We start from the raw sequence: 14,942 nt of genomic DNA, 5'->3' as shown, positions 1-14,942 counted from the left end.
CTGGGGACCCCCTTGTCCTCAGGGACCATCGTGGCACCGTGGGGACCCCCCGTTGTCCCCAGGGCCTATAGTGACACCGTGGGTACCACCTTTGTCCCCAGTGCCCATTGTGACATCCTGGGGACCCCCCTTGTCCCCAGGGCTTATTGTGACATCCTGGGGACCGCCTTTGTCCCCAGGGCCCATTGTGACATCCCAGGACCCCAAGTTGTCCCCAGGGACCATTGTGACACCGTGGGGACCCCCTTTGTCCTCAGGGCCCGTTGTGAACATCCTGGGGACCCCCTTGTCCACACGACCCATCGTGACACCGTGGGGACCCCCTGTTGTCCCCAGGGCCTATAGTGACACCGTGGGTACCCCCTTTATCCCATGAGCCCATTGTGACATCCTGGGGACCCCCTTTGTCCCAAGACCCCATTGTGACATCCTGGGGACCCCGCCTTCTCCCCAAAGCCCATTGTGACATCCTGGGGACCCTCTTTATCCCCAGGGCCCATTGTGGCACCATGGGGACACCCTTTGTCACTGGGGCCAATTGTGACATCCCAGGACCCCACTTTGTCCCCAGGGCTTATTGTGACATTCAGGGGGACTCCTCTTTGTCCCCAGGGCCTATTGTGTCATCCTGGGGATCCCCCCTTGTCTCTAGGGACCATTGTGAGACTGTGGAAGACCCCCTTTGTCCCCAGGGCCCATTTTGACGTCCCAGGACGCCTCGTTGTCCCCAGGACCCGTTGTGACTCCATGGGAACCCCCCCTTGTCCCCAGGGCCCATTGTGACATCCTGGGACCCCCCTTTGTCCCCAGTGCTCATTGTGAAATCCTGGGGACCCACTTTGTCCCCAGGGCCCATTGTGGCACCATGGGGAGCGCCTTTGTCACTGGGGACCATTGTGACATTCCAGGATTTTACTTTGTCCCCAGGGCCCATTGTGACATCCTGGGGATCCCCCTTTGTCGCCAGGGCCCATTGTGACACCGTGGGCACCCTCTTTGTCCCATGGGCCCATTGTGACCTTTACGGACGCCCCATTGTCCCCAGGGTTCCACTGTGACATCCTGGGGACCCCTTTGTCACCAAGGCCCATTGTGACATCCTGGGGATCCCTTTGGCCCCAGGGCCCATTGTGACAGGGCGGGGATCCCCCTTGTCCCCAGGGCCCATTGTGAAACTGTGGGGACCCTCTTGTCCCCAGGGCCCATCGTGGCACCGTGGAGACCCCCGCTTTGTCTCCAGTGCCCATTGTGACATCCTGGGGACCCCCTTTGTCCCCAGGGCCCATTGTGACATCCTGGGGACCCCCTTTGTCCCCAGGGCCTATTGTGACATCCTGGGGAGTCCCCTTTATCCCCAGGGCCCATTGTGACATCCTGCAGCCTCCCTTTGTCCCCAGGGCCCATTGTGACATCGCAGGAGCCCCCATTGTCCCAAGGGCACATTGTTACATCCTGGGGACCCCCTTGTCCCCAGGGCCCATTGTGGCACCGTGGGGACCCCCCCTTTGTCTCCAGTGCCCATTGTGACATCCTTGGGACCCCCCTTGTCCCCAGGACCCGTTGTGACATCTTGGGGACCCCTATGTCACCAGAGCCCATTGTGATGTCCTGTGGACCCCTCTTTGTCCCCAGGGCCCATTGTGATATCTTGGGGACCCCATTTGTCCCCAGGGCCTATTGTGACATCCCAGGACCCCCCCTTTTCTCCAGGGCCCATTGTGACGTCCCAGGACCCCCTATTGTCCCCAGAGCCCATTGTGACATCCCAGGACCCCCCATTGTCCCCAGGCCCCATTATACACATCCTGGGGTCCCCCTTTATCCCCATGGCCATTGTGACACCATGGGGACCCCCTTTGTCCCCAGGGCCCATTGTGACGTCCCAGGATGCCCCATTGTCCCCTGGGCCCATTGTGAAATCATGGGGTCCCCTTTTGTCCCCAGGGCCTATTGTGACATCCCAGGACCCCCCATTGTCCCCAGGGCCCATTGTGACATCCTGGGGACCCCCCTTTGTCCCCAGGGCTCATTCTGACACCATGGGGACCCCCTTTGTCCCCAGGGCCCATTGTGATATCCTGGGGACTCCCTTTGTCCCCAGGGCCCATTGTGACACCGTGGAGACCCTCCTTGTCCTCAGGGCCCATTATGACATTCAGGGGACTCCTCTTTGTCCCCAGGGCCTATTGTGACATCCTGGGGACCCCCCTTTTCTCCAGGGCCCATTGTGACGTCCCAGGACCCCCTGTTGTTCCCCGGGCCCATTGTAAAATCCTGGAGACACCCTCTTTTTCCCCAAGGCCCATTGTGACATCCCACGACCCCCCATTGTCCCCAGGCCCCATTATGCACATCCTGCGGTCCCCCTTTATCCCCCGGCCCCATTCTGACACTGTGGGGACCCCCGTTGTCCCCAGGACCCATTGTGACATCCTGGGGACCCCCTTTGTCCCCAGGGCCTATTGTGACATCCCAGAATCCCCCATTGTCCCCAGGGCTCATTGTGACATCGTGGGGACCCCCCCTTTTTCTCCAGTGCCCATTGTGACATCCTGGGGACCCCCCTTTGTCTCCTGGGCCCATTGTGACGTTCAGGGGAACCCCCTTTGTCCCCAGGGCCCATTGTGACATCCTGGGGACTCCCTTTGTCCCCAGGGCCCATTGTGACATCCCAGGACCCCCCATTGTCCCCAGGGCCCATTGTGACATCCTGGGGACCCCCTTGTCCCCAGGGCCCATCGTGGCACCGTGGGGACCCTCCCCTTTTTCTCCAGTGCCAATTGTGACATCCTTGGGACCCCTCTTGTCCTCAGAGCCCATTGTGACATCCTGGGGAGCCCCCTTTGTCCCCAGGGCCGATTGTGACATCCTGGAGACCCCGTTTGTCCCTAGGGCCCATTGTGGCACCATGGGGACCCCCTTTGTCCCCAGGGCCCATTGTGACGTCCCAGGACCCCCCTTTGTCCCCAGGACCCATTATGACATCCTGGGGAGCCCCCTTTGTCCCCAGGGCCCATTGTGACATCCCAGGACCCCCCATTTTCCCCAGGGCGCATTGTGACATCCTGGGGACCCCCTTTGTCCCCAGGGGCCATTGTGACATACCAGGACCCACCCTTGTCCCCAGGGCCCTTTGTGACATCCTGGGGACCCCCATTGTCCCCAGAGTCCATTGTGACATCCTGGGCAGCCCCCTTTGTCCCCAGGGCCCATTGTGACATCCCAGGACCCCCCTTGTCTCCAGACCCCATTGTGACATCCTGGGGACCCTGTTGTCTCAAGGGCCCATTGTGACACCGTGGGGACCCCCTTTGTCACTGGGGCCCATTGTGGCATACCAGGACTCTACTTTGTCCCCAGGGCCCATTGTGACACCGTGGGGACCCCTTTGTCCCCAGGACCCATTGTGACATCCCATGACCCCCCTTGTCCCCAGGGCCCATTGTGACATCCTGGGGACCCCTTTGTCCCCAGAGGCCATTGTGACATCCGGGGGACCCCCCTTGTCCCCAGAGCCCATTGTGACATTCAGGGGACCCCCTCTTTTTCCCCAGGGCCTATTGTGACATCCTTGGGACCTCGTTTGTCCCCAGGGCCCATTGTTGTACCATGGGGACCCCCTTTGTCCCCAGGGCCCATTGTGGCACCATGGTGAACCCCTTTGTCACTGGGGCTCATTGTGACATCCCAGGACCCCCCGTTGTCCCCAGGGCCCATTGTGACATCCCAGGACCCCCCATTGTCCCCAGGGCCCATTGTGACATCCTGGGTCCCCCTTTGTCCCTGTCGAGGGTTAAGATTGCGGGGTGACAATCAAACCCTGGCAGATGTGTTGTCAACTTCCTCTCCCCCCCACTTCCCCCTTTTGCCCCTCCCTCTCCCCCCTTCCCACTCAGCACAGGCGATCGGGAGGGGAAGAAGCACAGAGGGGAGAGAGTTGGAAAAGTTCAAGATGTTTTACTGATGCTACTGATGAGAACAGAGAAAATGATACAAATATACAAAACCCATCTTGTAAGTCTGAGCAACTGCAGAGCCAGCACCCAAAGTCCTGGATCAGACTCTGCAGCCAACCGGAGCTGGATTCAGTCTCTCACTGGCCTCAGTTCGCAGGGACGACCAGCAAGGTCCTCTCCTAATGTCCGCCATGAGCAGAAGGGAAGGAAAAAGGCAAAAGGGAAGGAAAAGGGACAAGATCCTCGTGATCTCCCGCTTTTATATGAAGTATTCACGTGAACGGAATGTTATACACAGTTGCTCACCGGTTTCTCGTTGCCCCTCTCGCGAGATGTCCACCTCATGTTTAGGGTCCCAACGCGTCTTTCATCACCCACGGCCTTTGGTCAGGGCCCGCAGCTTCATTTTCAGGTGGAGCTCGCTGCCTGGCAACAACCGCCCGGAAGTCTGTGGACAGCCAGGGGATGAAATGCAGCCAATCACATTTGAGGAGGCGGGGCAAGTCATGTGATTGAAACGTAAGTAGCCAATCGAGCTTTGAGACCTGCAGGGCAGTTGGCGACAGTTGAACAAACTGGGCAGCCCTCAGGGGCGGGCTGTGCTGGCTGCACCAATCACACCTGGTGGGAGTGCAGCACAGGGATGATTGACAAATGGTCTGACCAATCATTTGGTGGGGGGAGCCAGTGGGAAATCCCAGACAGCCAATAAGAGAAAACAGCGGCTCAGGGAAGGCGGACACTGTGGAGGGAGTAACCCCTCAGGCAGCCAATCAGAGAGAGTATCACCTCAGGGCTGGGTGAGCCTCAAACCAGGACAGAATCACTGCCCAGGCAGCCAATGAGCTGCAGGATCAGCTCAGGGGAGGAGACTGACAGCCCTCCCGACCAATGGTGGCGCAGCCCAGGCTGAGCAGGCGGTTGCTCTGCAGGCGGCCAGCGTGAGTTTTGCCATGGCGCCCGTGGAGCTGCCCGAGGCCGAGCAGCGCCCGGCCCAGCCCTGGGGCCCTTTTTCCTCCCTCTGGGGCCCTGGAGATGTCTTGCTGCCTCTGGCCCAGGTGTGTGTGGGCTGCTCTGGCCTTGTTCTCCTGGGCGGGGGAGGGGGCAGGGGCACTTGCTGGAGAGGAGCTGCTGGGGCTGGAGCTGGAGAGAGCAGGAGAAGGGGAAGCAGCTGGAGGGTGAAGTGCAGGGGATCCCCACAGCTGCTGCTGCAGCTGCACCAGAGACAGCTGCCCCTCTGGGTGAGGAAGAGTCCCTGTGAGCAGCCTCAGCAGAGCAGATCACAAACGTGCACCGCAGGGTCTGTGTAAGTGGGGAAAATCACTGTCCGGCCGTATAGTGTGTGTGTGTGTGGGGTGCGTCTGGGAAGCCTCGTGCTGTGAGAGCTGTCAGACACCCATGTGTTCTCTTAGGTGCAGGATGGACAAACGACTGGAGCTACAGAATAGGAGGGGAGGGAAAGACAGGCAGACAGAAGGGCCTGAACTCCACAGCTTGCCTGGCAGTGCAGAGAGCAGGAACTGTGGTGAGTCCTGGGCCCTTGGGGTCGTTTCATCCTGTTTTGTGCTCCAGTCCCTCCCTGCTCCCTCCTCTTTCCTACCGTGTCCTTCTTCCTCTTCATCTCTTCTCTCTCTGCCCCTCTCTGCTTCTTCCTCACCGTTTCCTCCACCCTTCTCCAACTCTGTGCAGGGTTTCTCGTGGTTTGCAGTGTCTGCTTTTGAGAGGAACGTATTCCTGACTGTCTCCATCTCTGTATGGTGAAGCTTTCTGCCTGCACTATGATTTTGCTGGGCTGTGAGGCTGTGTTGGAGCAGCAGAGCTCAGAAGTGGTGGCTTTAAAGGCATTGAAGCTGTGGTCAAACTAGCAGGAAAAGCTGGTTTCTTCCCAGAGAGCTGCCTGACAAATATAGCTACAAGTAAAGACCCTTGAAGTTGGCTTTTTTTATTTAAATTTACTATTAATATGTAGCTTTTGGGATTGATTGATTGATTGATTGATTTCTGGGAAGCAAGAAGTGAGAGCCTGTGCACTCCCACAGGCAGAGCTGCCTCCCAAAATAGGTGCCCCCTTCTCCACTTCTGTTCCTTCCATGCTGGTGTAGCACAAGGCCATGCAGCAGTGTGCAGATGTGGTGATTCCAATGTGACTGTGAGGTCAGAGCCCCTCGGTGACGTGCTGTGCTGTGTCTTGGCAGCAGCAGCATCATGGGGCGAGCGTGGGGGCCATGGTCCTCACCCTGTTCCTCCTCCTGGTGTCCCTGCCAGCCCGGGACGCCCAGGCTGCTCCAGCCGAGCGCAGGGAGCAGGTGGGCGAGCAGGGGCAGCACCCAGCCCCGAGCAGCTCAGCAGGGCAGCAGTGGGGCCAGGGCTGGGGCTGGGGCCGGGAGAGCAGCCGGGCTGGGCCGGGCAGGGCGAGCCAGGCAGCACCAGGGTGTGGGCAGGGGGCAGACACCCGCAGGGAGGGGAGAGGGGCTGCGGCTGCTTCAGGGGCAGGTTCTGGGCAAGCAGGGGCTGGGAGTGCTGGCACAGGGCAGAAACCAGCACTGAGTCCCTGTGGGGCCCTCCCTGCCCCCCAGCCTCGTGCCACACGGCCCCATCCCAGGGCGCGCTTTGAGCCTTTGGGCCCGTTGCAAATCAAAGCTGGGATTGCTTTGGCACTTTGGGCCACTTTAGAGCTAAACCTGGGCACATTTGTGCCCTTTGGGATCGTTTCTGCCTATATCTGAGAGTTCTTTGGTTTTCCAGTTTTGTTTATACCCAAATCTGGGGGTGTTTGGGCCATTTTTGGCCATTTTTTTACCCAAATCTGGGCATACTTCGACTCTTTGGTCCAGTTTCACCCTGAATCTGGGGATGTTATACCCCTTTTTGGCCAGTTTTGCTCAAATCTAGTGGTGCTTTGGTTTTTTCTGCCTCTCTTGACCCGATATACTCAGGTGCTTTTGCCCATTTTTTCCCCTGATATGGGCACTGTGATCCCAAATATGGGATGTTTTCATGTTTGCCGACAGCTTTGCACCCAAGTGTGGATGTTTCTGCCTCTTTGGGCCACTTTTTGCCCAAATACTCAGATTGTTTTGCCTGTATTGACCAATTTAGCCCCCAAATATTTGGAATATTTTGTCATTTTGCCAGTTTTTTCCCCAAATACGGCTATTTTTCTGCAAGATATGGGCACTGTTGTCCTAAATATGTTGTGTTGTGTTTTGTTTTTTCTCTCTTGTCTATGTCCTCTTTTCCCTGGAATGCAGGAGTGTTGCTCGGTGAGCCTGGAAACCTCTCTGATCTGTGCTTGACTCCAGGACATGGCCTTGGCAGAGTTGATCGAGCTTCTCAGCTGGGTCCTGGTTAGGAGCCTTGGGCTGTCCCAGAGGTGAGTTGTCACTGTCTGTCTGCTTGAGCGAATAAACACTCGTGTTTTAATAGGTTATTCATGTGTGATTGTACCCAAGATCCTCTCAGAGGCTTTCCAAAAGCTTTTTGTGCCTTGGTGGTATTACACAGACAAGTCATGAATGTTCAATTTGCCTGAAAACCTGCTAGGTCTCAGCAAAAAGGTCACCCGTGCTCTGTTTCTAGCTGTGGGAACACACACCTCTGTATGTGTCTCGTGTCATTATCTCACCCTCTCCCATCACAGCAGGTGACTGAGGAAGCAGGAGATCACAACGTGCCATGGAAGCTCCCCACCCGTGTTTGACTCCCTGTTTGGTTCCTGCAGTCCATGCTGATCAAGCCTCTTGGTGTAATCCTGTTCCTGAGCCTGAGGGGAATCGCAGGGGTAAGTGTTCAGTGTTCATTGGTTACTGGCCTTTTGCGTTTGTTAGTATTTGGTTTATTATTTGTGAACGTTTTCTTGCAATAGTTGAGCCTTGCAGTAGCCAGCAGGCTCTGATTTAGGAGAAACATGGATGATCATTTTTTGCCCTGGTGCTCCATGCTCCCACGTTAGTGTGGGTTTCCTTTTGTGTGTGTGAGAGGTCTCCTGGTCAGAAGGCCCTGAGAGGCCCCGTGTTGGTCCATCTGGTCCTTGAGGGGTGTTGCATGTGGCCTGGACACAGTAGTTTGGAAGCTGCCAGGTCCCAGACAAGGGCTCTGCAGCCCCTCTGCAGCTTTGGCAATTTCAGCATGCGTCTGGGTCCCGTGTTGTTGCCTGACCCCCGTCCAGGCGCTGCAGGTCATTTCACAACGTGAAATGGAAACGCTTTTCCTTTCTGCTCGATTCCAGCCGTCCCTGTAGGCAGCGGCTCCTTGACTGCTTCACCTGAGTGTGTCTGTGAGCCTCGGGGCGATCCCACAGGTACGACCTGGGAACAAATGAGCGTTTCCATGTTAATTTTCCGTTCCTGTGAAATTTAGCTTGCTGCTTTCTTGGCTGACGCTCGGTCACGCAGAGGGGAAGTGGGTCCAGCTCAGTGCTGTGCCCCAGAGGGCTCTGCCTTGCAAAGCTCTTTGCCAACTGCTCCGTCTCTGCGCCGCTCGCAGTGCCGGCTGCCGAGGCAGCAGCAGGTTGGGGCTGGGTTTAGAGCTGGGTGAGCTCCAGGGAGTCCTTTCTCCTGACAGCTCCAGGCCTGCTTAGTGGCCACTGCAAGTGCTGGATAAATGTTGGCAAGATGCTCCTGACTGGAAGGAGAGAGGAGCTGCCACTGGGATGGGTTTGGATCCTGCGGTGGCTCACGGAGGTGGCCATTGCGGAGGGGCAGTGTGAGCTCTGGTGCTGCTGTCTCCAGGTTGGATCACCAGACCACCGTGCTGGTTCACCAGATCTTTGGCAGATCCCTGTGCTCCCGTGGTGAGCGCTGGCTGCCAGGTCCTGGGCCTGTGACTCTCAGGGCAGTGGTTTCCCTGAGAGCCTTGGAGCAAAAACCTTTTGGGAAAACTGCTGAGTGTGTGTAACTTCTCCAGAGCTGCAGCTGGTCAGTCTGGATGTTCCTGTGGGTTGTGGGGTGTGTTGTGGTGATGGAAAATGCTGTTGGCTGTGGGCCCCAGCTCTTTGCCACCAGCTGAAGAACCCACGTTGGCAGTTACGGAGCAACACTTGCTGTCCCAGCACGCAGTGGAATTGCACGCTGTGAATCCTGGTGCCGACATCCCAGAGCCCAAAGCTGGAGAGGGGGAACACGGCAGCTGCCTGTGCTGTGCTGGGGTGGTGTTGGGTGCAGGTGTTGTGCCAGGGTGTGCTTACTGCTCTTGCTTTTGCAGTGAAGTTCTCAGTGTGCAGGAGCATCTGGGAGACCTCTGACCCTTTCCTGGACCTGGCGCTGGAGATCAGGTACTGGGGCAGGGTCTGGGTGGGGGGAGCTCTGCTCTCACAGGGGATGTTCCTGCAGCTGCACCGTTCCTGCTCTCAAGGCTGCTTAACTGCCAGTGTCAGGCAGGGTGTGGGCAAGAGGGAAGCAGCTGCTGTTGTTGTGCTGCCTCTGTCTGGCAAAGCAGAGCCCGTTGCCTGAGCATGAGCCACGACTCCTCCAGTGAGGCTCCGCGCTGTGGGGGACAGTGCAGCCGTCCCTCATGGCGTGCTGGCCAGGGCCTGGCTGGGGGCAGGCTCAGGGTGTTGGTGCAGTCTGGGGCCCTGTGCTCATGCTCTGTTTTATCTCTTGGGGCCAGCGCCTCTGATCAGGTGAAAAAAGCTGTGACCAACAGACCCGTGTCTTCACCAGTGACAGGCCAGGTGAGTCCTGAAGGCTGTTCAGGGCCAGAGCACCATGTCACCACTACCAGCCAAGAAGCTGGTGTTTTGTGCCAAAAAGTGAGTCTGAGCTTCTGCCTGGGGTCTTCAATAGGTGCCTTGTGTCTTGTGATCTGGAGATTGTGTTGGGGACAGTGTAGACCAGATGCTGGGTGTCTTGCTCAGCTGGAGGCAGACAGGGAGAGCCCCTCAGCCCCAGGGCTGCAGCAATTGCTCTGGTTTGGGGTGCAGGGCCAGGTCCCTGCTGTTGTTCCCATCCCGGATTAAGGCTGGAGGAATGCCTCCTGTCTTCTTGCTCAGGACAGAGGGGCGGGGGTGCCAGTCCCTGGAGCGGGGTGGCCTCGCCAATCTTCTCTGGGTATCCTGTCCCCTGGGGTGATGGGAGGAGGAGACTCTGCAGCCTCCAGGCAGTGGCTGGGACCGGCCCTCTGGGCGCCGCTGTGCAGCCAGGGCTCAGGACAGTGCGCTGGGGTTTCTGGTGTTTACATTTCCCTCCTTCCTTTTTTCCTTTCTGCTTCTAACAGAAAACACTTCTGATTTGTTGACCACCCCCACTGTCCTCTCCCCTGCTGTGTCTTTACCCTTCCTTTTTCTCTGGGCTCTCCTTCTTATTTTCTTCTCTTGGCTCATGGAAACCTCTTTTCTTTAGATCACCAAGTTTGTTGTTTTTTTTTTCATGTCAATAGCTGCAGCGCAGCATCCTGTGGAAGGCGAGCAGAAGCGACCATTGCACACCACCTCATTCCCAATTTGCCAAGCACACCTTCCCCATGGACAGCACCCAGCCCAACTCCTGGGCCTTTTGGCAAGTCGAGGTTAGTGGTGCCAGTCGCTCTCAGGCTCCTGACTGGCAGCAAGGCCAGTACTCCACGAGACAACTGCATGGCAGGTGGCCCGGGGGAGGGAGTGATTTCAGCAGCCACCTCTCCTGTTCTCTTGGGTTGGCTAAGATGGTAGCAATTGAGTGCTGTGCTTGTGCACTGTGGAGTGTGGAGGAAGAGGGGGGCTCCGGACCTGGCCTTCAGATCATGTCAGCCTCTTTTCCTGTTCTGCAGGCTGTCCTCATCTGCACTGCATCAGGCAAATCCTGAAAAGCCGACCTTCAGCTGCGTCCTCAGCTCAGCCTTTTGGCTCCCAGCTGTCTTAGGGTTAGGATTTACAGTAAAGGTTAGAGTTAGGGTAAAAATTAGGGCTTAGTTTAAGGGTTAAGTTAGGGTTAGATTTAGAGTTAGGGTTAGGATTAGGTTTAGGTTTAGCATTTAGATAAGGGTTAGGTTTTAGTTAAGGTTGAGGGTTAGTGTTAGGTAAGGTTTTGGGTTAGGGGATAGAGTTAGGGTTAGAGTTTGGGATAGGCTTAGGGAGCATGGTTAGGGTTTTGAGTGAGGGTTATGGGTCAGGTTTTGGGTTAGACTTAGTGTTAGAGTTAGGATTAAACTTTGGGCAAGAGGTTAGAGCATAGCGTTAAGGGTTAGGATTAGAAGTTTGTGATTGGGTTCTATGAGGTTTAAGTTAGGGTTAAGTAGTAGGGTTAAGGTATAGGGTTCGATTTAGGGTAAAGGGAAGTGTTAGGAGTTACAGTTAGGGTTAGGCTTAGGAATTAGGGAGTGGGGTTAGACTTTGGGGTTACGGGTTTGATTTATGTTTAAGGGGGAGGGTTAGATCGAAGGTTAGAAATAGGGTTAAACGTAGGGCAAGGGTCAGAGTTAGGGTTAGAATTACTGTTAGGGTTAGGAGTATGTGTTTCAGTTAGGTGATGTTTCGGATTAGGGTTATGTGTTAGAGTTAGGCTTTAGGGTTAGGAATTATGGTTAGTGCTAGACTTAGGAGCTAGGGATTAGTCTGAGAGTTAGGATTTTAGGTTCGGGTATGTGTTTGCATTTGGGTTTAGGTTAGGTGTTCATGTGTTAGGGTTAGGATTTGATTAGTGTTAGGGATAGAGAGTAGTGTCAGTGGAAGTGGTTGGGGTTAGGGGTTGGTTTTAGGAAGTAGGGCTGGGGTTAGGGTTACGTTTGGGTTAGAGTTAGTGGTAGGGTCAGGGTTTGATTAGGATTAGGGTTAGAGTTAAGGTGAGGGGTTTTGGGTGAGGGATAGAGTTTGGTTTTAGGTTTAGGCATAGATTTCTGATTAGAGTAAGAGGGCTAAGCATTAGGTTTAGAGTTGGAGTTAGGGGTAGAGGTTGGTCTTCGATTTAGCCTTGCTTTAGGATTACAGTAAGTGATTGGACTAATATTAGAAGTTTAGATGAAGGGATAGGTGTTAGGGGTAGGGTTAGGGTTATTATTAGGGTTTGATTAGGATTAGGTTTAGGGCTTGTGGGTAGGGATGTGGTTAGTGATAAGGGTTAGTATTAGGGTTAATGTTAGGAGTAAGGATTAAGGTTAGGGGTTAGGGAATAGTGTTTGTGTAAGCAGTAAGACTTCAGGTTTAGGGGGAAAGGGTAGGAATATGGTTAAGGTTGGCATAGGGTTAGGAGTTTGGGTTAGGGTTAGGCTTAGGTTTTGGAGTTTGGGTTAGGGTTAGGCTTAGGAGTTTGGGTTAGGCTTAGTCTTAAGCTTAGGAGTTTGGTTTAGGCTTAGACTTAGGGTTAGGAGTTTGAGTTAGGATTTAGGGTTAGTCTTAAGGCTAGGAGTTTGGGTTAGGAGTTTCCGTTAGGGTTAGGCTTAGTGTTAGGAGTTTGGCTTAGGCGTCTGGGTTGGGCTTAGGCGTCTGGGTTGGGCTTAGGCGTCTGGGTTGGGCTTAGGCGTCTGGGTTGGGCTTAGGCTTAGAGTTAGGAGTTTGGGTTAGGGTTAAGGGATTGGGATAAGGGTTAAGAGATTGGGTTAAGGTTAAGGGATTGGGTTAGGATTGGGTTTACGGTTAGGAATTAGGCTTAGGTTTAGGATTAGGATTAGCGTTATGGTCTGGGTTAGGAGTTGGGGTTAGGAGTTGGGGTTAGGAGTTGGGGTTAGGAGTTGGGGTTAGGAGTTGGGGTTAGGAGTTGGGGTTAGGAGTTGGGGTTAGGAGTTGGGGTTAGGAATCTTAACCCTCGACAGGGACAAAGGGGGTCCCCAGGATGTCACAATGGGCCCTGGGGACAATGGGAGTCCCCAGCATGTCACAATGGGCCCTGGGGACAAGGGGGGGTCCTTGGATGTCACAATGGGCCCCAGTGACAAAGGGATCCCCCATGGTGCCAAAATGGGCCCTGGGGACAAAGTAAAGTCCTGGAATGTCACAATGGGCTCTGGGGACAATGGGGGGTGTCCAGGATGTCACAATGGGCCCTGAGGACAAGGCGGGGTCCCCATGGTGTCACAAAACAACGTCCTCAGGGATACAGGTCAGTGCCAGGGGTGGGTTATGCTTGGCCTCCATGACCTCGAGGGTCTTTTCCAACCAAAATGAGTTTTTAGGGTTTATCCCAAATGATGGGAACCCCCGCTTCCAGCTCTGCTCTTCACCAAACACCTTTTAGAGGATGAAGAGGAAGGAGACGCAACACCTCAGCATACGGAGGGTCTTCCCCAAAGGGGTGGTCTGGGGTATCCAAAACACAAGGGGTGGTGTGGGCATCCGAAGCACAAGGGGTGGTCTGGGGTATCCAAAACACAAGGGGTGGTGTGGGCATCCAAAGCACAAGGGGTGGTCTGGGGTATCCAAAACACAAGGGGTGGTGTGGGCATCCGAAGCACAAGGGGTGGTCTGGGGTATCCAAAGCTCTCCTGGAGCGACTGCTGCTTCTTCTTGCTTTCCATCAGCTTCTTGATGTCTTCCCGCGTGGGGACACGCTCGTCATCTTCGTCATCTTCGTCATCTTCGTCATCTTCGTCATCTTCGCCATCAGATTCCGAGGATTCTGGAGGAGCGAACAGAGAGAAATGGGCTGGGGAGGGTCCAGCACCGGCCCTGGCTCTTCCTGCCCAGCATCCCAGGCCCATCCCCAGCTGCTCCAGCTTCATCCAAAAGAGGTGGCGAGCTCCAAAAACTCAGTGGCTCCTCCAAGAGCGTCCAATGGGAAGAGGCCCCAGGCAGAGAAGTCGTGGGCTCAAAGGAAAGCACCACGTTGCGAGGATCTCCAGAGGATCCCTGGCCTGCTCCAGAAGATCCCCATCATCAACAAGGTGAGGTCGGCCGTGTTGTTTTCAAAGGCGAGGAGGAGCTCAAGGGCCCTCAGCATCGGGGCTCGCGTGCGGTTATGAGAGGGCAAGGAGGGAAGGAAGGAGGGAAGGAAGGAAGGAAGGAAGGAAGGAAGGAAGGAAGGAAGGAAGGAAGGAACCGGGGGTTCCCATCATTTGGGATAAACCCTAAAAACTCATTAATCACTTTGGTTGGAAAAAAGCACCCACCTCCATAGGACCCCATAGGGACCCATAGAGACCATAGAGGCCCATAGGGAGCCACAGAGCCCCATGGAACCCCATAGAGACCCATAGGGACCGTAAAGCCTGTAGAGACCCATAGGGACCCATAGAGACCCATAGAGCTCCATAGGACCCCATAGGGACCCATAGAGACCATAGAGGCCCATAGGGAGCCGCAGAGCCCCATGGAACCCCATAGGGACCCATAGAGACCCAAAGGGACCCATAGGGACCCATAGAGACCATAGAGACCCATAGGGACCCATAGGGACCGTAGAGCCTGTAGAGACCCATAGGGACCCATAGAGCTCCATAGGACCCCATAGGGACCCATAGAGACCATAGAGGCCCATAGGGAGCCACAGAGCCCCATGGAACCCCATAGGGACCCATAGAGACCCAAAGGGACCCATAGGGACCCATAGAGACCCATAGAGACCCATAGGGACCCATAGGGACCGTAGAGCCTGTAGAGACCCATAGGGACCCATAGAGCTCCATAGGACCCCAGAGGGACCCATAGAGACCATAGAGGCCCATAGGGAGCCACAGAGCCCCATGGAACCCCATAGAGACCCATAGGGACCGTAGAGCCTGTAGAGACCCATAGGGACCCATAGAGCTCCGTAGGACCCCGTAGGGACCCATAGAGACCATAGAGGCCCATAGGGAGCCACAGAGCCCCATGGAACCCCATAGAGACCCATAGGGACCGTAGAGCCTGTAGAGACCCATAGGGACCCATAGAGCTCCGTAGGACCCCATAGGGACCCATAGAGACCATAGAGGCCCATAGGGAGCCACAGAGCCCCATGGAACCCCATAGAGACCCATAGGGACCCATAGAGACCCAAAGGGACCCATAGAGAGGGAGGGTTTTAGGACCCTGGGGGTTCCATAGAGACCCATAGAGCATCAAGGAGCCCCATAGGGACCCATAGAGCCTGTAGAGACCCA

At 55.7% G+C, this 14,942-nt stretch overlaps 1 long non-coding RNA gene across 2 annotated transcripts; it reads left to right on the top strand.

The window, feature by feature from the left end:
* Positions 1-8,231: 8,231 nt before the first annotated feature.
* LOC139826899 (uncharacterized) lies at positions 8,232-11,948 on the top strand. 2 transcript variants are annotated; one of them, XR_011737009.1, is made up of 5 exons: positions 8,232-8,256; positions 9,159-9,228; positions 9,564-9,627; positions 10,332-10,460; positions 10,701-11,948. It is a non-coding gene; the product is annotated as an uncharacterized lncRNA (long non-coding RNA). The 2 variants fall into 2 exon arrangements; XR_011737008.1 differs by lacking the exon at positions 8,232-8,256 and having other exon boundaries at positions 8,500-9,228.
* Positions 11,949-14,942: the final 2,994 nt, after the last annotated feature.

This window comes from Patagioenas fasciata, unplaced genomic scaffold, assembly GCF_037038585.1.
Source record: "Patagioenas fasciata isolate bPatFas1 unplaced genomic scaffold, bPatFas1.hap1 Unplaced_6, whole genome shotgun sequence".
Taxonomy (NCBI): domain Eukaryota; kingdom Metazoa; phylum Chordata; class Aves; order Columbiformes; family Columbidae; genus Patagioenas; species Patagioenas fasciata.
The sequence above is the reverse complement of the archived record's forward strand: the minus strand, read 5'-3'. Positions and strand labels throughout refer to the sequence as shown.